Source organism: Terrapene carolina, unplaced genomic scaffold, assembly GCF_002925995.2.
Source record: "Terrapene carolina triunguis isolate 2854851 unplaced genomic scaffold, T_m_triunguis-2.0 Scaffold227, whole genome shotgun sequence".
Taxonomy (NCBI): domain Eukaryota; kingdom Metazoa; phylum Chordata; order Testudines; family Emydidae; genus Terrapene; species Terrapene triunguis.
Window position 1 is genome coordinate 3,300,338 of NW_020664578.1, and position 22,604 is coordinate 3,322,941.

General features: G+C 44.4%; 1 protein-coding gene across 1 annotated transcript in view; it reads right to left on the reverse strand.

Annotated features, from left to right (window-relative positions):
- The window catches only part of OTUD7B (OTU deubiquitinase 7B), a 69,121-nt gene extending 52,638 nt beyond the window's left edge, over positions 1–16,483 (reverse strand). Inside the window, exon 1 of the mRNA XM_026656289.2 lies at positions 16,371–16,483. The gene's annotated coding sequence lies outside the window, so the exon portion shown is untranslated. The remainder of the gene's footprint in view (positions 1–16,370) is intronic.
- Between the last annotated feature and the right edge of the window lie 6,121 nt (positions 16,484–22,604).

Sequence of the window (22,604 nt, forward strand, 5' to 3'; positions counted from 1 at the left end):
CAGCCCCATGTCACTGTTCCAGGCTTCCTATCCCAGACAGTACCACCCACCCAATTCTCCCAAGGGGAGGCTCAGACAGTTAGATGGCATCGTGGGTACGCTGATAGGCTGCTGACCTCGTCAAAATTGCACTTACAGCTGACACTATTAAGCTAAGGTGCTCAAGCTCCTGTACAGCAATACTTTGACATATTTCTGAATGGGTCCTTCATTCCACTGAATAGCTGGGCCCAGGGGCAGTCCAGCAATATGAGTTTTATGGGGGTCAAAGGTTAACTGTTTTTCCTAGCTCTGCCCCAAGAAATGTTAAAAGAATTGAAAATTCTAAAAGCCAGATCATTTTTAGGTGTAGCTATATCTTGAGAAACCCCTTGACCATGTGTCCCCAAACTTGCTCCACTAACCCTATTCCAGGCCCCAGCGAGGCATACCAATTCTCAAAACAATCAGAGAATGCATATGGCTCAACCTTAACTATGATGCAGAATGGGTGACCCCCATAAAATAAAAATAAATATATATATATAAAAATATATTATATATGTACTTTGCCTACACAGATCTCCATGTGCTTTGCAGACATCAGTTAGTTATCCTAATAGAACAAAAATACCCACTTCATAGTGATGTCATGATGGCTACTTAGCATTTTACAGGCATTAGCTAAGTTATAAAAAGGCTAATTAACTTCACTGTTATGACACGTTGGTAAGTATTTGCTGTCTTATTTTACAGATGAGAAACTGAACACAAGGGAACTGTCACACAGTGAGAGCATGAGGTACAGCCAAGAACAAACCTCAATTTCAGTACCTTGGTCAAACCTCTGGACAACATTCCATGATTCATTTTTCAAAAGTAGCGTAAACTCAAGAAAAAAGTTTGGAAAACAGAAGTCCTGTTATCTTAGTACACACAGGAATTGGTTTTATTCAATATTCAACTTCTAGTGCAAAATATGAAACAAAGAATATTTTTAAAGGCATGCACACACACACAAGCTTGAACTTATTACAGCTGACACTGAATTATAGTAGCAAATCACCTTTACAGAGGGTCTTCTCAACTTTTATCACATCCTGTTTAAGCAGTTTATGACTTGATTGTATCAGGCTGAGACTTGAATATTTAGCCAGACTTAAATCTACAGTTGTTTAAGTTAGTCAATCAGTGGGGGAATCCAGTCCTGATAAGTGTTCGGCACCTCCAAAGACCAGGTGCAAAGTGTCAGTTCAGTTTGTTGCTTTTCTCTGCTCCTCTAACTAAAAACTTTTTAAATCCCAGTGGACTTTCAAGAATAGAATTGTGTCCAGATAATCCTCTCTTCGTGTATTAGGTTTAAAGAATTCTGCCCCAAAATGAAGTTAAAAGAATTATTATTGGGATTGAAAGAAAAAAATGAAATACTTCTAAAATGTAACAATAACCACAGGGTCAACAAGAATGAGGAAAAGAGTAGAATAAAGGCTATTAGTACATCTTGCACTTATCCGGTTGCGCATACGTATTTCAGCCATGGCATATCCTTATACATCACAGAACTACATGTTGAGGATTTCAGTCTGATTCATGGATCGTTCCTTTGTATTTGGATAGAAGGTGATTGGATTTTTGGTTATTGGATTTTTAACTTGGTTTGTCCTACTCTGTACATACTGTCATACTGCAAGAGTGATATTCAGGCACCAATAACCTCCTTTTGAGGAAACCAGTTTCTCCAGAGTCGTACATCATTTTTTAAATAAATGGCAGTGCACTAAATAAAAGGGAGGGACAGGATGGCAATGATGCTAAGTGAATGAATTAGGCCTGGTCTCTGATTAATCTCTGGAGGCATGTGGTCAAATCAAGATTCCCTTTAGGAGTTCAGTTTGTGACCTTTTAAATGGTTGATTTTTTTTCCCTAGATGCGAGCATGATATTTTAATCAGACATTAGAAGTTCAGCACTTTCCTCTGATACTGGCTTGTAGCTGACCACCATGTGCTGTGCTCAAGACAGATCTCTCACAAAGCAGAGATTAGCAAACTGAGTGAGGGCTGCTGTACATTGGGAACTTACATCAGTGAAGCTACATCTCTCAGGGGTGTGAAAAATCCACACCTCTGAGACATGTAGCTATACCGACCTAACCCCTGGTGTAGACACTGCAAGGTCAATGGAAGAATTTTTCTGTCGACTTCGCTACACACAGGTGGTCCATCTTTCCAAGAGGCGTAGCTAGGTCGACGGAAGAATTCTTCCATTGACCTTGCACTGCTTGGGTGTGAAAAATGCTGCATCGGCACAGGTGCAGTGCTTAGGTGAGAACACTCCTATGCCAATGGAGAGAACCACCATGCAAAGCTGTCTGCTGTTAAAACACCCCAGAAATAGCTGCATTCGAGCAGTGGGTAAAGTCACCCCTATGTATAATTTATAAAAGCTTTACACACACATAAAAAGTTATAACCAAGCCATTTTTATTGGTCAGAAGCGAAGTATATCTGGTATTTTACCCAAGTCTCTAACAAACACAATGCTAAATTCAGAATAGTTCTGTGGTCTCTTATGGGCCTCTGGAGAGATCAAGCCCTGATATAGGTTTATGCAAAATACTATATTGAGTTACACTACAGAACTTTTCTGCCAACAATGACAGAGTCCTTATGTCCACAGCCTACAATACTGGAGTCATTTGCCTTGTCAATACCACTTGTCAAATTAAAAAAAAAAAAAAAAAGGCTAAACACCAAACTTTGTTTTTAAAAACCGTTCCCAGGTTTGCATTTGGCATTGAATCAGATGAATGTGCCAGATGCTATATCGGTTGTACACAAATACGAAAGCAAAACATTACAGATTCTCAAATTGGCAACTGCACTTGCAACACGACTGATAAGAGCCTCTTGCATTACAATTGTTTAAGAATTTTAATAATTCGGCTTCTATAATAAGTCGACCTTCAGAAAACTGGGCAATCTTATCAAAGCCAGTAGTACAGCATCCAATCTTGATTCTGGCACCACACTAGCAGACTGAACGGGGGGGAGGGTGGGGGGAAAGGTTTGGTATTTATTTTTGTCCAACTTTAAGTAATTACTCATGAAAAGACTGAGTGCACACATGCACACATTGTTTTGTTTAAGGTTTCTCAAGGTTTAGGTTTCAAGAAAGAACATTCTTAAAGGATGCTAAAGGATTCTGAGCCTGTACACTGACGATGCAATTATTGGGTCAAATCCAGCAGCGCCGTGGAAGTCAAAGAGACTGTTCATGCAGGTAAGTGTTGCAGGAACAGGCTCTTAAAAATGCCCAAGAAAGCATTTTTGTCTTAAAATAACTATGAAACTCATAGTATGTGCACACCTGTTTGTTTACAGTACTTGGTGTCAATTTCCTATTCACTCATGATCACACAGGTGACTTATTTATATAACACCCAGCACCTCATTGGGCATCTTTGTGATTTCAGCCCAAGAAATATATTTCATTTGCCAAAGAATTTAAAGTTGTTTATCTGACTTTGCCTTTTATTTTTAAAGGTGTTTTTACTTGAAGAACAGCAGCCAAAGAAGATGTCTATCCTAACTTCAAGTACATTCAAACGTTTCCTGTGCTGTTTAAAATAAAAATATATACATTGAAATTGGGATGGGTATGTGCAGTTCCCAGCCAAGTTACAGAAGCCTGTTTTTAATAGGGCTTGGGTGTGTCAAATGTCAGAAAGACTATGTCATAAGATGGTCTAGGCTGTGAGGTAGAATGGAGGAATTTAATGCAGATGTACTTAACATTAGTAAATGTACACCAGGGGATAGTGAGGCAGGAAGCAGACTAAGTGGGTCCTAATCCATCTCTAGAGCCTATGATTCCAATTTAATTAATTACTAGTGCATTCTCTAACTTCACGATATAGGGTTTTTATTTTTTTTTTAATATGGGGAACAGTTAGGCACAAAACCTATACCACGATATTTAAGTTATGATACAACTCTAATGCTAGCAACTTCAAAGCTAAGCGTAACCTTTAAGTTTCTCTCTTGCATTTTTACCCCTTCCTTCCCTTCACCCCAAATTGTGTGTGCAATATTTAACAAAACGATCACTACTTAAACATAGGGTTAGCAGCCATAAATTAAACTGTGGCTCAAAATGTTATTACATAGAAGCATTGGGAAAACAATATTAAGATTGCACTGTGCACTATGAGCCACACGTAGCTCTGATGTATAATAAACCTTACATGAATAATACTCCTTGCTTGGCCACCACACCCACAAAATACAGAAAACGAATGCCATAAGTGCTAAGTCACATTAGGAATATCCATATTCATCGCTACTAAGTTTAATTCCCTTATTCTTCTTAGCAGTGAAACGATAGATATGTAAATGCACAGAAAAGGAGGCATCACCTTTAGCTGTAACCATACCCTGATGGAGCCATTTAAGTGAGGAGCTGGGCCAACCTATCAGGAAAACTCAGACAGGCCTAGTAGCTCTCTGAACAGGAGGTGAAAAACAATTTGTATGAATCAGATTCAGAAAGCAGACAGCATTCAGTAAGTAGTAACCATAGGGTTCCTCCCTGGACTCATAAGTAGGCAGTGCAAGAGACAAGCCCACAGGACTGCCAAATTGGGTTGAATTGTATTTCAACTTTTAGTATGAACAAGGCTATATTGATAAGGTCAAGTATTTAAGTGTACAAAATCTTTAGACTGTTCACGCAAAGCTTAAGCACACAAGATACTTACAGAAGTTAACAACCCACTTTTTCAGCCCCCAGCAAAAGTTAACCATGTTGCAAAGACAGTTATAAATGTTGTAGTGCCCCGGGATGGTTAAAAAACAAGACAGTTGAGTCTTACATACAGGACTGAAATACTGCAAAACTGTAGCATAGTAGATTGTAATCAGGCAATGTCTATACTAGATAAATTAGTAAAGCTGTACTGGCAAACCCTCCTAATGTAGAAGGTCGACACAGGTTATGCCAATATAAAAAAGGGGGTTTTGACAGCATACTGCATCTACACTATGACTTTTGCCAGTACAGAAATGTCAAAAAAATATCACCCCCCTAATCAAAATTATACTAGCAAAAGTTTTTAATAAAGATCTGGCCATAGACAAGTTTAAAAAACCCAAAACGGAAAAAAAAAGCAATCCTGAACATCCATCCTTTGGGGTCCATGAGAGGAAAAAGCTGTTAATAGTTTGTATTAGGAACTTGCTGTCCTTAGGACAATCCTACCTTCAAACCAAACAAACTATTCACAAATATAGGCAACCCTTTAATCAGCGTGTTGTATATGAAGCTCATATTCCATTCGCTAATGTTTAGAGCCAGGTTTTCAGAAAGTATTGAACAGCATTCATACAAATACAGCCCCAAATATAAACCGAGGCTGATCTGTCAGTATCTTTCTGAGTTGCATCTGCTTTTCTGACCATTTATGAGACACATACCAGCCAAACTTTCTGAAAAAAGGAGTTATTTTCCAAACCATCAAGCTACGCAACAGAATTACAGTGTTAAGCACACCTGTTATTCACTGGTTTCAGAGTAGCAGCCGTGTTAGTCTGTAGCCGCAAAAAGAACAGGAGTACTTGTGGCACCCAGACTGAATCTATTTCCCCATGTTAAGTATCCTCACACCTTGTCAACTGTCTGAAATGGGCCTTCTTGATTATCACCACAAAAGTGTTTTTTTCTCCTGCTGATAATAACTAATCTTAATTAACTAGCCTCTAAGGCCTGGTCCACACTAACCCCCCCACTTCGAACTAAGGTACGCAAATTCAGCTACGTTAATAACGTAGGAAAAATCATGGAACAGGTCCTCAAGGAATCAATTATGAAACACTTAGAGGAGAGGAAAGTGATCAGGAACAGTCAGCATGGATTCACCAAGGGGAAGTCGTGCCTGACTAACCTAATTGCTTTCTATGATGAGATAACTGGCTCTGTGGATGAGGGGAAAGCAGTGGATGTGTTATTCCTTGACTTTAGCAAAGCTTTTGATACGGTCTCCCACAGTATTCTTGCCGCCAAATTAAAGAAGTATGGGCTGGATGAATGGACTGTAAGGTGGATAGAAAGCTGGCTAGATCGTCGGGCTCAACGGGTAGTGATCAATGGCTCCATGTCTAGTTGGCAGCCAGTTTCAAGCGGAGTGCCCCAAGGGTCGGTCCTGGGGCCGGTTTTGTTTAATATCTTTATTAATGATCTGGAGGATGGTGTGGACTGCACTCTCGGCAAGTTTGCAGATGACACTAAACTAGGAGGCGTGGTAGATACACTAGAGGGTAGGGATCGGATACAGAGGGACCTAGACAAATTAGAGGATTGGGCCAAAAAAAACCTGATGTGGTTCAACAAGGATAAGTGCAGAGTCCTGCACTTAGGACGGAAGAATCCCATGCACTGCTACAGACTAGAGACCGAATGGCTAGGTAGCAGTTCTGCAGAAAAGGACCTAGGGGTCACAGTGGACGAGAAGCTGGATATGAGTCACCAGTGTGCTCTTGTTGCCAAGAAGGCTAACGGCATTTTGGGCTGTATAAGTAGGGGCATTGCCAGCAGATCGAGGAACGTGATCGTTCCCCTTTATTCGACATTGGTGAGGCCTCATCTGGAATACTGTGTCCAGTTTTGGGCCCCACAATACAAGAAGGATGTGGAAAAATTGGAAAGAGTCCAGCGGAAGGCAACAAAAATGATTAGGGGTCTGGAGCACATGACTTATGAGGAGAGGCTGAGGGAACTGGGATTGTTTAGTCTCCAGAAGAGAAGAATGAGGGGGGATTTGATAGCAGCCTTCAACTACCTGAAGGGGGGTTCCAAAGAGGATGGAGCTCGGCTGTTCTCAGTGGTGGCAGATGACAGAACAAGGAGCAATGGTCTCAAGTTGCAGTGGGGGAGGTCCAGGTTGGATATTAGGAAACACTATTTCACTAGGAGGGTGGTGAAGCACTGGAATGCGTTACCTAGGGAGGTGGTGGAGTCTCCTTCCTTGGAGGTTTTTAAGGCCCGGCTTGACAAAGCCCTGGCTGGGATGATTTAGTTGGGAATTGGTCCTGCTTTGAGCAGGGGGTTGGACTAGATGACCTCTTGAGGTCCCTTCCAACCCTGATATTCTATGATACCTTAGTTCGAACTTACCGCGGGTCCAGATGGGGCAGGCAGGCTCCCCCGTCGATGCCGCGTACTCCTCTCGCCGAGCTGGAGTACTGGCGTCGACGGCGAGCACTTCCGGGATCGATTTATCGCATCTAGACAAGACGCGATAAATCGATCCCAGAAGATTGATTGCTTACGGCCGGACCAGGAAGTAAGTGTAGACCTGCCCTTAAAGTTGGTATGGCTACTTCCACCTTGGCATGTTCTGTGTATATATCTTCTTACTATATGTTCCATTCTATGCATCTGATGAAGTAGACTGTAGCCCACAAAAGCTTATGCTCAAATAAATTTGTTAGTCTCTAAGGTGCCACAAGTACTCCTGTTCTTTTTATGGTACAGTATCCACTGTTACCATAATGGTGGATACAAGTAATACCTTGCAATTGTTTATGTAGCAAAGATAGTATCAGAATTTATGAATCTAATTAGCATGCTACAATCAAAAAACAAACATATGGAACCATAATTTTGCATGGCAGTTTACAGAGACTGGAGTCATGGTCCCTGTCCCAAAGATTTCAGTCTAAATTATACACACATTCAACACGAGAATAGACAAAGGAAAGAGAAAGGGGAAAGAATACAACTGCAGTTGATGAAGTATGTTTATTCACTTACTGTAAGTTAAGCACATTAGATACATTCTTAAAGTCACTTGTGTCTTCCAGAGCATAATGAACGAAGTATCAAATTTTACCAAGCATCTTACCACAACACAAGTAAAAACCACCGTATCAAAGGAACTGTTCGTGCCTGCACCCAATACACTAGTTCTAGGATTGAGAACTTGAGAGTTTTCACATGATCAAATATACACTTTAAAACGTAAAGAAAACGAAGTGAGATGAACAGCTGCTTTGTTAGAACTTTAAATTTTACTGGAAAGTAGTAGTTTATTATTTCATAAGGGCCACTGCCAAAGTTAAGCATTAACATTGATCTTAAATGCAACCCTGTGTTGTACATCTTAGGTAAATCCAGAAAAATATCTCCAAAGAAATACATTAGGAGCATGAAACTTAAAACATATACACCCCTTCCCCAGCTTTACTGTGTGATCTTCTTGTGTGGGAGGAAGCACAGACTAGTGGATAGACCATGGGGTTGGGAGCCAGGACTTCAGGGCTGTAATCCCATTTCTGTTACGAATTCACTGTTTGTCCTCTGTGGCTCAATATCCCCCCCCCAACCATAAAAACTTGGATGAGAGCATTTTAAACAGGGGTACTGGGACGCTTAAATGTTTGCAAAGTGTTTGAAGATCCTCAAATGACACGTGACAGAAGATGCAACTTTTTAAAAAAATAAATAAATGTGAGCTATAACAAACACACCTACAAGAACAAGACCTACAATTTGGGAGAACTTTGGAGGCTGACCAAGTTGAAAGCGCCCATCATTTTTTTAAAAATATTCAAACATTTTTAAATTCTGAAATAGGACTTGTGTCACCCATACCACAACCCTATTAGGAAGTCCCTGAACACGAGACAACACAACATGCCATCGGGAATCAATTTCATCAGTTAAAGAGCAAGGATGCATCTGGATACGAGCACTGTGCAATGTTTTCTTCCTCCCTTATCACAATACAGTTACACAGAAGGAATCACCCCAAAGAGGTGTATTGTGTCTTGTATTGTGAAACTCCATATGTGCTGCAATGCCCTGGCATAGTAAAGTTAAGATTTAGGTGTCAAAACCTCAAACCCAGAAACCCACTAAAAACCTGCATTAAATCAGGACTCTGCCTTTAGTGCAGAGTGAAGTAGTAAGTTTTCTTTTTGTTTCTCCTATAAATATGGCCTCCTTAGACTTGCACTGAAAACCTGCTTGAATGGAATATTCATGATAAAATCCTTAGGGTAGGCAGGAAAGACTGCCGTGTGTTAAGAATCCAGCACCTGTATTGACCAAACCCTGCTCCTTATCAAAATAGCTATTCGCAAAGCAAACTATACAATTGGCCTTGTTCCAGATACATGAGATCCAAAACACGAAGTCTTTCAGGGTGGTTTCTAACTTTTGTCACAGTTAGCTTTTAGACACCTCTCTTCCTTCCCAAGCACATTGCTGATCAGACATATGCAAAGCTGGTTAGGTGTCTAATGCACTCTAAAATAGCCAACACACACCAAAGCCAGACTAGTAACACAATGCAGAGACGACAAACACAATGAGCCTGATGTGATCCAACACCTTTATTATATTTGCTAAGTGCTGACTATGTGTTTAGCATTGTATAAAAGACAACATACAAATAATTCCTGGTTATTGGGCAGCCCTGAGGAAGGATACCTATTCTCCTCCCATTGCCAAAAACCCATCAGTTGAGAAAGCCCAAGTGAAGACCTGTCCCAGTCTGAGACATCCAAAAAGCCAAAATGTATTAAGTTTCAACTTGAATGACGATTCTTTGTAATGAGGTGAGCTACTGAAGGACAGCAAATTGTATTCTCCCCCCAAGTGGGGTTTTCAGACACAGGAGGCAAGACATTTTTACAAAAAGCAACTGCTAAGCAAGGATAGTAATAATGCTAAAAGTAAGTAGTTTCAAAACATTTTGAAACAGAAGTGTGCCCCCTTTCTAAATTAAGGAAGTTTTAACTTTTGTAAAAAACCAGCAACTACACTTTTTATAAGTTGCATCTTCCTAATTAATTGTATTTTTGTGCTAGAATTAAAATATGACCTAACCAATTTCAACATTAAGGCCGAGAGCTTAAGACGTTTCAAACCCGATTGGGTTTGAAAGAGTCTAGAGGTTAAACCTCAAAGAAGTATGAAATGCAAAGAGGTCTCTAGACAGAAAGGAGGCTGTCTGAATAACACTGAGGTCTCCTACCCACTTCACCACTATCCAGTAAATGCATGACTAACTTCACCCTTCATTTTACATATTAGTTCTAAAGTGTTTCTCTCTCTCAGGTTAAATTAAAAACTCTAGTTTTCAGTTTCAGAGCGCCACCAAGACAGAGTAACTGACCAAAATGCAGCAAGGGCTGAATCTTAAATAATATACATTATGTTAATATGCATTATTAAAGTACAGTGTTTCATACTAAAAGCAGTGAACTGTGTGTGTTCAGTGACTAGTTTTCAAACAATACTTGTGTCCATCTAAGTTTCAACAGTATTATTTAGCACCATTCATCCTTTAGGATAATTTCTATAGCATCAGCACTGAGATAGGTTGCCAAAGTTCTGCACAAACTATATAGATACAGTACATGTGTAATGCAGACATCTGTAGAGGAAAGGATGGCAACCAGTCATAACAGCAGCCTACAGGAGGCTGCACAACTTAAAGGAGGAGGAATGGCTGGCCTGAGATACCCAGAGTAAACCAGGAGTCTCATGAAGACTGCCATTGGACCTTTAATATCCATGCAAAGCAGACAGAATACTGGATTGTAAGGTTTTGTCCTAAAGACCCCTATACTGTAACATTCACAGTGTTGCATTTAACCTCCTCATGAGGGTGAAGGGCTGTGCTGGCAATGGGAAGACAATGCAGAAATGAGTGTGTGAAATGGAAGTTTTACACAATTAAGCCTTTTTTATGCTAGAACTTGACAAAGAGAAAACACTGTAAAACCATGACAAAAACTTCTTTAAAAACATTACCCTTCCAAGAACAGCTTAAGCAATGTATGCTCTCATTACATTTCTAAGCATGGGTAAGTACAGACTCACACATGTTCTTACAGTGCCAGAGCCAGTTAGCTTCAAAGGCGCCAAACAATGTGTGAATGATCCCTATGCAACCGTAATACTGTTTCTTAGCCACACAGTTACATTGCAGAAATTATAATACCTAATGAATCAAGTTAGAATCTTTCCCCCACTTCAGCCAAGTACGAGGCACTTATCTAATATAAACAAACACAAGTAGTTTTCTTATTGGCTATCTGCACGGATAGAAAGTTTGAGAAAACTGCACCTGCATAAAAGTCAGGGTTTAGGCTGGAAATACTTAGTGACCTGATTCTCAAAACTACTGAGCCATCTCAGTTCTCATTGACCTCCCATAGGAGCTGAGTGCACTCAGCACCTCTGAAAATAAGGCTGTAAGAGATTTAACTACACTATTAGGCACTGATTCTTACATATACTATCTTTGATTTAGTAAACTTCTGGACAGTAGAGATATTTCTTCGGTTTTCATACAGCTCACCGGACATATTAAAGAGTAACTTATGGTCAACCTGTTTAAAGAACTTTTACAGCTGTGACACTTGCGGAAAAAAACATTTAGGCAAAGATATTTACTTGCCTGATATTCAGCATCTCTTTTTGCAATACTGACCAAAAAAGACAGCAATGCCATTTTAGACTGCAAAAGCATCATGTCAGGGAGCAAAGATTAGATATTGCTTTATATATGGTTCTGGCACTGGGATGCCCAGAACTTTAAGTGGTCTCATCAGAAAGATAGCAAACTCTGGAGAAGAGTAACAAAAATTAAGGCGCTGGAGAGACCAAGTCCGGAGGAAAGTTTACAGAGCTAAATATAACCCACTCATACCTGCAAACACTTATATTAAGTTTGGAGGAATTTCACATGCATAAAACACAAATGGTGAAATCCTGACTCAATTTATTTCAACAAAGTTAGGATTGCATCCATTGGTGGGAAAGCAGTTTAGGAGGATGGATAGAATTACAAATAAATAGGATGAAGTTAAACAAATGAAAGTTAATTCTGAGTATCTGGAAGTTCATTAAACTATGGAGCAGTCTCCCAAAGCAAGAGGACTCGACAATGCATCAGAAAACGTATTACAGGGCTCAATCCCGTGTTGATTAGGGGATGAGCTAGATGGGACCTAAAAGGTCCTCAACCCTAATTTCTATAATTGACTCCTTGTGCTTGTATAACTCTCCCCACCACGCAGTATAGTGTTTCCTGTTGCTCCGTCCTGCAATGGAGTTATAATACTGTTTTTTGCAGCACCACAGTCTGGTGCTATGGCAATGATGGGGAAACTGTAAATAGAGTCTATGACTTCATGGCAGGATCAACCAGAAGACAGGAAGGAAGGGAACAAGCCCTTAAAGATGTGCATGCATAACAGATTTCTTCCTTGGATTTACCTTTAAAATATATCAATTTAAATACACCACCAGCTGAATTCACCCACTCCCAGTATAAGTTGACTTCTTTAGTACATAAAAATGGATAGACATTTTAAAAAAATTCTTCCAATCTGGCATTCCACAAAGGGAGATGCAAAAGGTGGCAGCTGGAACAGCTGCCACACAACTACTTTGCCAGTACATCTTATTTTTCATTAGCAACACACTCCTTTTTCACCATCAGATATCTCCCGAGCAAAGACTGCCATTCTTGCTAACCTGTGGTAGCATTTGGTTATTAGGACACAGGAGCTCATCACCAAACAAAAGCAAAAGGAAAGGTTTCACTCCTACACCTTAACACTCAGGAATGCTTAAGTATTATTCCCATTTTACAGACAGGTAAGCTGATCATAAATTGTCACAGCAACTCAGTGGCAGACATCAGATAGAACCCAGCAGTCCTGTGTCTCTAGTGTAATCACTAGACAACACTGCCTCCTGAAACCATACAGAATACCTGTCCCGTTATTGCATTCCTTACATACTGACTCCCACTATCGAACATCAATGCAAGGACTGTTTCCCTTAAGCATGGGTTTGTCCAAGCTGCTCAATAGTTGAAGTCGGTGACTCATGAGCCTTCTCACCCACAGTGAAAGCACACAGAATCTCCTGTTCTGCAGTGAGGTAACCTTTAATTCTCAAGGCAAGAAACTCCCTTTCCTCATCAGATTAAGACTTGTAAACTCAGGTCTTGTTTTTAAACCTGTCATTGCCTCACTACGCTCACTTCAAGGCAATGAATTTCTTCTGGCCTGTATACTCGTACGCACAAAGCACATGCTGCACTGCAATATAAAGCCTTGCTTCCCAACATTTATCAGCAGGATGCATCTCTAGCTTGTATTTGGCACCATTAAAAATAGCAGGCACATGACAGACAATAGGCTTCTAATAAAACGAAATCCTTAGTGCGACCAGGCAGGATGATAGCATAGTCCATTCTGATTTATATCAGAAAGTAGCATTTACATACAAAGATGGCATTTGCAAGCCATGTCGATTTCTAGTTTGTTAATATTAATCCTATTTGGTCCACATCAGAGTAGCCTAACCAGAGTAAAATGATTAGTTATTACTCCCTTGCAAGTGAAAACATTTTAATAACCTCACGATGAGGCAGGTGGCCAGAAGGAACCAGTGACATCACTGTCCCGCTTGTTTATCATTAAAAAGCAACCTTCAAACCTGAAAGTTCTGCACTACTTCCTGTCACTGCTGCCCTTATCCTCACTCACCCACCTGCATTTTATCTTGGATATGAGCTCCTTGGGGCAGGATCTAGAAGTGCAATGGGTGCCTAGCACAACGGAGAACCATCGCACCCTGTGGGTGCTACTGTCACTCAAAAGTAGTATTTATTATTCATGACAAATGAGAAATGAACAACGCTCTTGGACTTCTCATAGTGGCTTTATCCCCTCTCGATCTTTTCCTTAATATTAATATAATTGTGCAAAAATGTATTATTTCATTTCTATAGGACCATAAAACAAAATGACATCTTGTTTGACTTGGCAGCCATCTGCAGAAAATAAAAGTTGATTATTCCGTTCAAGAATCTAAACCTGCAAGGTGCTCAAGAAGCCCCAACTTCCACTGACCACCGTGGGAACTGAGATTGCTCAGCACCACTCAAGGTCAGCTCCTTAGTGCTCTTTGTTAAACTACTTTGGCCCTGATCCTGCAATAAGCTTGGCACAGGTAGACAGACCCCTCTGCCTGCACAGCGCCCCAATGACTTCACTAGGAGTCTGGCTAAGTGGAGCTCTTTGCAAGACCAGGGTCCTAGTCAAGACCAAGTTAGAAATCACGGACTGAGCAGCAAGACTTCAGACACAGACATTTATGCAGCTATTGACTTCCATTAGGATTAACATATGCACTAGCATTTCTGGCAGGACAAAATATTATAGTAGAATCTTGGGCTATTTCAGAGCATGCCCCAATTAGGAAATATTTTGCAGAGTGCAAACATGAAGGCTTGATTTTTTTTGAAAGGTTCTCTTGGGTAGTATTTGGGAGGAAACCCATTAATTAAATTTGCTAGAAGTTTGCTCCCACTTTATCCAGGTCATCTAATATATCTTTACGAAAAATAAAGATGTTCAACTGCATACTTCTTTTCAACCTCAGGCCTTAACATAGGTAACATATCCCTGGAGTCATCATTAAAATTCTCAGGACAGGAACCTCACCTGCATCTTTGTTCGTGAAAGGCCTAGTATACTGAAGGTGCCAATAATTACTGATGCATCCTAAGAGTTAGAAACTTTGATGAAGTCCCTCCCCCTGCCAGGGCAGTGCAAAGTCCCCAGTTGAGCGCATGTGACAAACTCTTTACTACATTGGAATTAGTCAAAAGATCAAGAGATAAATACGACTGAAAGTAAAAGACACTTTACATCGTGAGTAAACACTGGGAGTAAACACCCATTTTTCTTTTGAATTCAAGAGAAGAACCAATGATGCAGATATAGGTGAATGCATGATCATTCACCTATAACCCTGTGGATGCATGATAAGATGCAGAAGACAGGGTTGGACTTGATGGTATAATATAGCTTTTCCACCTTTAACTGCTGTGAGCCACTGAGGGTACCCAGTCTAAAAATACACAAAAGTAGTAAACAGATAGGGCTAGGAATCCCCATTATGTTCACCCCTACCCACAGTTAACCTATGAATTACAGACACAGGAAATCTAACAGCCTCACTTAGTCATCAACATCTCCTAAAGTTTCTGTTTGCATTGCAACTTCAAGTTAACAGGTTTGTGTTACACACACACACACACACACACACAGAGCTTCACCAAATATACTAACTTAGCACTTGTATAGCATTCTAAAAACAAGAGGGCAGCTTATCACCCTTTCATACCAAGACTGAAAGGACACTGTATTAGAAAACCAAAACAACCCTCTGAGGACACAACAACAGCACTTAAGATAAAGCTGTTTCAAAGCTAATGACATTGTGACCAGTGTAGCCTAAGGAAGATGTTACCCAATTTCAACCTCATTTATCAGAGCTGACTAGCCTAAGAGAGAAAGTTTAGTGAGACCAATTAAACAAATTAAACCTTGCATTGAGGCTTCAGACACATGGGTCCCTAACTGCTTATCACAGGAGAGAGTGAGTCCACAAAGCAAACACTGCCTGCAGCTGTTTGTCCAGCAAAGTCACCCTTAAGTGTATTGAAAAATAATAAGAGTCAAGGAGATAACACAGAAAAATAAAACTGGAGAAGGGGAAAATCATCAGCCAGAAAGGGGGCGGAGAAGAGGGAGAGTTGGCCCCTGCCGGGTGCTGAAGCAAAGGAGTAAAGAGGAAAGAGGGAGGAAGCTGTAGTGAGAGGTGCGAGGAGGAAAGGGAGAGTTGGAGCGAAGTGAGTGAGGGAGAGCAAGGACCTTTCTTAGGGCTGCGTAGCCAGCTGGCCCGCTTGTGGGCACCGTGAGGAACAGCTGGGAGTGATGGGGGGATAGGGTGACCAGATGTCCCTATTTTATAGGGACAGTCCCAATATTGGGGGCATTTTCTTCTATAGGTGCCTATTATCCCCCACCCCCTGTCCCGATTTTCCACACTTGCTGTTTGGTCACCCTAAGGTGGGATATCGGGGAATAAGGTGGCAGGGGCAGGGAACGGAGATAAAGGGAGCAGTGGGGGAGTGCTCTTGGGAAGGAGGGGGCCAGGGCTGGGGGTCCTGGGATGAGGGGGAAGACCGGTGAGTAGGGACTCCTGGAAGGGGCTGAGGCCAGGGGTTCGTGAAAAGGGCTATGGGCGGGGAGACGAGGCAGGGGGTCATGGGGGCAGAGTTAAGGGCGAGAAGGGGGAGGGGTTAGGGAGGGGCTGAGTCAGAGACCTGGGAGGGGTTGACGGGGGGGCTTATGCGTAGATCTCGGAGAGAGGGTTCGAGGGGGGACCGGGAGAAGCCACTGAGGGGGGTGCGGCAGCGGACCCGGAGGCGGGGACCGAAGGGGGGCGCAGCAGGGGAGACTGAGGGGGGGACCGATGGGGGGGGCGCGGCAGCGGACCCGGAGGGGGTACGTTACCCGTGGCCAGCTCCATCCCCGCGCTCGGGGTCCCCGGCCGGCGCTGAGGGGTCCCCGCCCGGGGGCGGGTGTCTGGCGGAGGCCGCTCCGGGACCCTCTCGCTGCGCCGCCGCCTGCTCGCCGCTCGCCGCTCTCTCTCTCTCTCCCGTCGGGGGGAGGGGGGTGTGCGCCGCTCCGAACCCTCCGCCCCCCGGGTTTCCGCCCGGACGTCTTTCCCGGGGACACGGGACACTCAGGCACCGCCCACCTGCGGCCCGGGGCCAATCCCAGCGCTGCGCCGCCACTCCCCCACACTGCGCCTGCGCGGCCCTTGGAGGCGGGGCTGGGTTTGATGAGGAGGGGGCGCGCGCGCGCGGCGCCGGCGGCCCCTGCCCTAGCGCGCGACAGCAGCCGCCCCGCCCCGTGCACCAGCTCGTGCGGCCCTTCCCCCGTGCACTCACCCTGCACCCTCGCCACGTGCCAACACGCCCCCGTGCAATGCATCCCGCATCAGCCGCCGTGCATCGCCTCCCTGGCAGCCTCCCGCCCCCAGCATCCCCCATACAACACCCTACAGCCCCCAGGACAACCTGTCCAGTGCAGCACAGGAACTCAGCCCGAGGCTAGGGGTCTATTACAGGAGCGGGTGGGTGAGGCTCTGGCCTGCCATGCGCAGGAGGGCAGACTAGATGAGCATGATGGTCCCTTCTGGCCTTAAAGTCTGGGTGTGCAAAAAGTTTTGCCGTATAATGCACCCCCCCCCCACCCCCACCAGAACATGCAAGTGCCAGGTGTATCGTTCTCCCACCCTGCCGACAGAAATACTTCCCCTGTCCTTTGCAATCTGCTTGTTAGATCAGCTCCCTCGCTCAAGCTGTCAAGGCCAAAAAGGATTTGTTTCCAAGGTTGCCAATTTGAGATTTTATTACAAGTCTCATGATATTTTGGTGTTCTCAAAGCCCCAGCTTCTGGAAGCACGTGACTAGGTGAGACTCTCAGCTTTCATTAAAAATAAAACAAACCAACCAGTAAGTTTCTAGCCTTTATGGTTCTAGAGAAATGCTGGAAAATATGATCCCAAAGGTAGCCTAAAAGTTCAGAAACCACAAAGCAAAGGGAAAGACCCAAAAGTATTAATTTAAAAGATCATTTAAAAAGTAATGCTTATTTTTAAGCCAATTTCATAGTTTGCGGGGGGGGGGCTGATTCATGATTTTTGAATGGTTGGGGTTGGTGCAGAGACTGCATTTCTCAAAAAAAACACTTGCTGAAACAGTAGAAATGTGCAAATGAGGGGTTTTTCTTTGGGTGTAAGGGAATAATGATGTCTAGGAGTTGTGAGGAAGACACAGACAGATGCAAAATGGTAGTGAATTTTACATCCTAGTACATGTTCAGCAAAGACCTGATCACTTGCCCCATGACTCTAGGTTCTAGGCAGAGGGGTTACCTGAATATTTCAGAGTGGTAGCCGTGTTAGTCTTTATCGATTTTAGTTGAGCAAATACATTTAACAAAAAATTAACCCCCTCTCCTCCCCCCAAAAAAATTCCACTGTTTCACTAACTCATTAATTGCTGTGTGGATTTTGCTCCAGTGTATAGCCTCTAGGTTGAGATCAAGCATGGAAAATTTCAGCCCGAAGGGAGAATTTGAGAATATAATTGATAAGCCGGATGGTCATGTGGGGTTACAATGCTGGGCTGGAACTCAGAAAATTTGGGTTCTGTTTCTGGCTCTGCCAAGAGCATCTCTCTGTGTGACTTCGGGGGAGTCACTTCATTTCTCAGTTCACCATCAGTAAAAAGGGGATAAGACTTCATTTGCCTATTTAGATTTCAAGCTTTTTGCGGCACGGATGTCTCTTGTTATGTGACTGTGCAGCACCGACCACAACAGGGCCCTGATGTTGGTTGTGGCCTCTAGGTAAGATCAAGCAATTGCTACTTTGGAGATTGTTACTTGATGGTGCCTCTGTCTGTTGCACAAACAACACAGCGCTATCCTGAAGCCCCCACCCACTACGAAGAAGCTCCTCAGTGCAACCCTCCCCACAGCAGCTACGTGGTGAGTTAGTGTGCAGCAAGCCAGGGTGTGAATGTACAGGGCCATGCACTAACGCACTGTGTGGTCACTTACCATCACTCCAGGACTTTCACTGCACAGTAGCAGTGTCCACATGGTTAGTGCGCAGCAAAGTGGCGCACTGTAGATTCACGTCCTGGCTTTCTGTGCACTAACTCACCATGTGGATGAGCCCTGAGTAAGGTCTGCGTAATGGTCACTGAGATGCTGACGTACAGCAATGCAGGGAGAATGTTCCATATGGCAGGAGCTGCGGAGGAGAAGGCTCTTGCACCAGCAGCAGTGAAAATTCAGGGAAGGGGCTGGATCAAGCAGGGAAAGTGATTTGGGGCCCAATCCTGCTCCTCTTGAAATCACTGGGATTTTTGCTATGGATTTCATTGGGGGCAGGAGCAGGGGCTTAGGGACAACCCATTGCAAAGCTAGTGGAAATGTCCGAGGCCCGGGGAATGTGGTTGCTCTTAAGTATGATATTGTATTATATGGACTAATGGCCTCATCCTGAGATCCTTCCTCTGGCAAGCAGTCTCACTGAAGTCAATAAGATTTGAAGGAACTCAGCACCTGACAGGATCAGACCCTTAAGCAGGACCTTCCAAAAGGTCATTGACTCATACCCAGTATCCCTTGCCCCCTCCCCTCTGTCCTCTCTCCAGTCTGGAATCCTTTTAACCACCGGGGGGGTGGGGGGGCAGTGGGATGCCTAAGCCTTTGCCATGAAATCATAAAAGCTCCTTCTTCGCAATCGTTTTGGCCTGGGTGCCCCAGGAAGTCTGGGGCATAGAAGATGAGGGAGCAGAGGGAACAATGCTCTGTGGGCTGCCCTGGCGCTCAGACCCTGAAAGGAAAGGGACGGCTTGTACTGTATGGGCTAAGGGGCACCAAGTGCTTTGCATTCCCCCGGCCGTAGGCTGCCAGCGCTCACAGGCGAGGCATGCTGAAAATGCACCGCATCAGCTGCCATTCATTTTATTTTTAAAGCCAGGGAGGATGCATCCTCCCAAAGCCAAGCAGAGGTTCCTATAGCCACGCTGCATGGGATTCTGCCGCCGGCCCAGAGTAACTCTAGTGGGCCCTGGATTCGCACAGGCGCGACTGAGGTCAGGATCTGTCCTGCAGCGACGGGGAGTTATTCAGGGCTGACAGAACCCTGCCAACGTAGGAAGGAGACCTCACTGCAATGCATGTGTAATAGGCCCACGTTTTCCCCGAGCTCTGGTGAGCGAGGGAGGAGGCAGCGCTGAGCGACTGGCCTGCAGCTACACATCAAAGTTTAAAATCAAACCAAAGCACCGAGGGCAACAGTAGCCTGGAACCCATCACAGCATGTCAGCAGGGTGTAATCAATACATCATGTGCTAGCTGCGGTTATTCCGAATGCCAACGGGCAGGTGCTAACAGACACCAGAGTCTAGTGGTTAGAGCAGGATGCAGGAAAGCTGATTCTCCATTGCCCTGCACCTTGGGCGGTCCTTTACATCCACGCAAAATGTTACCGTTCCCCTGGGGTAGCTTTCTGCATGCACTTTGCGCTGCCAGAAATAACTCCCCAAGGAGCAAGGGACTCGGAGACAGGACTAGTGTGAAATTTTTTTTGTGGGTTGAAAACCATCTTTGATTGAAAATTGTCAACCAGAGGAATGAGTTGTCAATCCAGAGTGCAGCTAAAGACGTGCCTCTCTGCACTGGGGTCACTGCTAACAGCAAACACGGCAGGGAAGAGTGTTTGCAGCCATGTGACTGGCCTTCCAGTACCTACATTTATCTGATGCTCTTTTTTCTAGCCTCCGCTTCCCTAGAGCACCCACTCCCTGCTAACCAGGCCCCTTTCTGGGCGGGGTGTGTCTCATTTTGGGTCCCTAAAAATGGAGGTGCCCCACATTGCTGGATGCCTTAATTTTTGTTGGGTAGAATAACGTCTTAAAATCTCCAAAACATTTCTATTGCCAGCATTGTTTATAACCAAACCCATGTGCTAGGGTGCCTGTAACAATCCCAGCACAGCGACAGAGCCTGGGTCACCCCTGGTACTTTGTGCTCTGACAGAGCATGACCCTGGCACTGGCTGGGTTTCTGACTGGTTTGATCAGGCCCAAGGGACAGCACAGCAAGGCTTCACACCGCCCCCTGCAGGCGTCTGGTGGATGTGGCGCTGGGTTGGGGCTCAGGAGGGAGATTTGGTTTCTGTTCCTGGCTCCAACCTGTTGTGACTAGAGGCAAGTTCCTTTCCCTCTCCGTGCCTGCGTCTGTTACCATCCACAGAGGGTGGGAGGGGAAAGAGACCTGAGGCAGGGCCTGGCACTTATTATGGAGATGTGCAGTGCACAGCAGAGTGATCATAGCTGGGGCCTCTAGAGTCCACGCATTACTAATACAAGTGATTTGCCAGGACTGATTCTCCAGGTGTCAGTTTTATTTGCTTTGGTGAGTGTGTTTGGTGGGGGTGGAGTTAGTTCTTATTTCTAGCCCCTCCATCAGCCCATAGTAATCAACATATCATTTGCATTAAGGGGCAAAGTTGTGTCATGCTGAAGAGTTCCACCCCTGAAGTGGCTGCATTTCAGTAGCTATCCAGGTGTGTGGTCCCAACACCTGGGGCTGAGCAGCATAGATGTAGTTTATTTTTACAACTCCCCCTAGGGAACGTCAGTAGGATTTCAACTGCAGAGCAGACCTTCAGCCCCAAAGCACAGATCCCTCCCCCTTGAGCTAGAGGAGTAGCTGTAGTAACAGGTTGCTATCTTCTGTGCAAGATGAAGCCAAGCTTTGTACTTTGAGCCTGAATCCCACACTACCACCCACACCTCTCTTTACTAGCACCATAGTGGGGAATAGCACCTTGGCTTCTGTCTATAAGAATGCTTAGCTCTGATATCATTATTTTTATCCATAGGTTTCAAAGCATGTTACAAAAGAAAGTCAGTATCATCACCACTCTTTTACAGATGGGGAAACTGAGGCACAAGGTGACCTCCCTATAGTCATGCAGGAGATGAGGAGCAGAGTGAAGAATCAAATCCAGCTGTCTTGACTCCTGGACGAGCCCCGTGGGCACTGGGCCTCACCGCTATGCCACTGTCAACGTTCCAGCCCAGTGATATTACTGTAAAAAGCCAAAACTAAGCCACCAAACCCTGATGAATGGGCTTGTATTGCTCAGGGGGCTGGAAAGCCAGGATATGGAGGTCACCTAGTCCAATCCAGCTCCAGTCAGTAGTGACGAGAGGCTGGAACCAGCTAACCCCTCAGGGATGCTTTGATGGGTTTCAGTTGCTATGGGCCAAAGAGCCAGCCCACAAGGCACTGATCAGCTCCCTTGCTAGCCGCCTAACTGAGGACTGAAGGGACCTTTCATAACATGAATAAAGGGGGAAAGTCATTTTTCAGACAGAAAGGTCTATCCCGCCCAGTTCCATTTTCTATTATATGAGGGTATGTCTACATTGCAAGGTAAACCCACGCCCAGACTCAGGTTTGAGCCCAACCAACCCCCCTCCCATTCCCACACAAATCTGTCTGACTCCGGTCAGCCAGCGCTCAGGACCCAGGTCTTAGGACCCACCTGGAGAGGGGAGTCCAAGCCCAAGTCTTGCTGAGACTCTGATCCAAACCCTGCCATTTTGCAGCCGGGACACAGCTCAAGCCACAGCGCCCAATCAGAAGGTCTGGGTGGACGTGTTAGCACGGCTGGGAGATCTGGGTCCAGCAATAGTAAACCCAGATTTACGATGCAGTGTAGACGCTCACGCTTGAAAATACCAAGTCCTCACGGGCAGGTTCTCCCGGACCCAGCTTTGCCATGCAGCGTCGAGGTACCCTTAGGTGCCCACTCATGGACTGGAGTCCCATTGCATTAGGCACCATATGCCCATTCAGTGCCCATGAGGCTTCTGGAGCTGAGCCCTCCGCCCAGGAAGAAGTGACACGATGCCCAGAACCTGGTTTGGGCCCTTTGCTTAGGGCTTCAGCTCTATTTCTTCTCATAGAACTAGCAGAGCACATTAGCCGCCCCTTCCCCAACCCAGGGCTTGCTGCAAATGACCACAAGGCCCATAGGCTTTGCCCATGATGACGCCTTTGCAGGATCGGGAGAGAAGCTTTGCTTCTTAGCTTTGTGCCATATATTTCCATTTTCCATCCACACTACCCTCTCAGTCCCCTTCGGTTTCA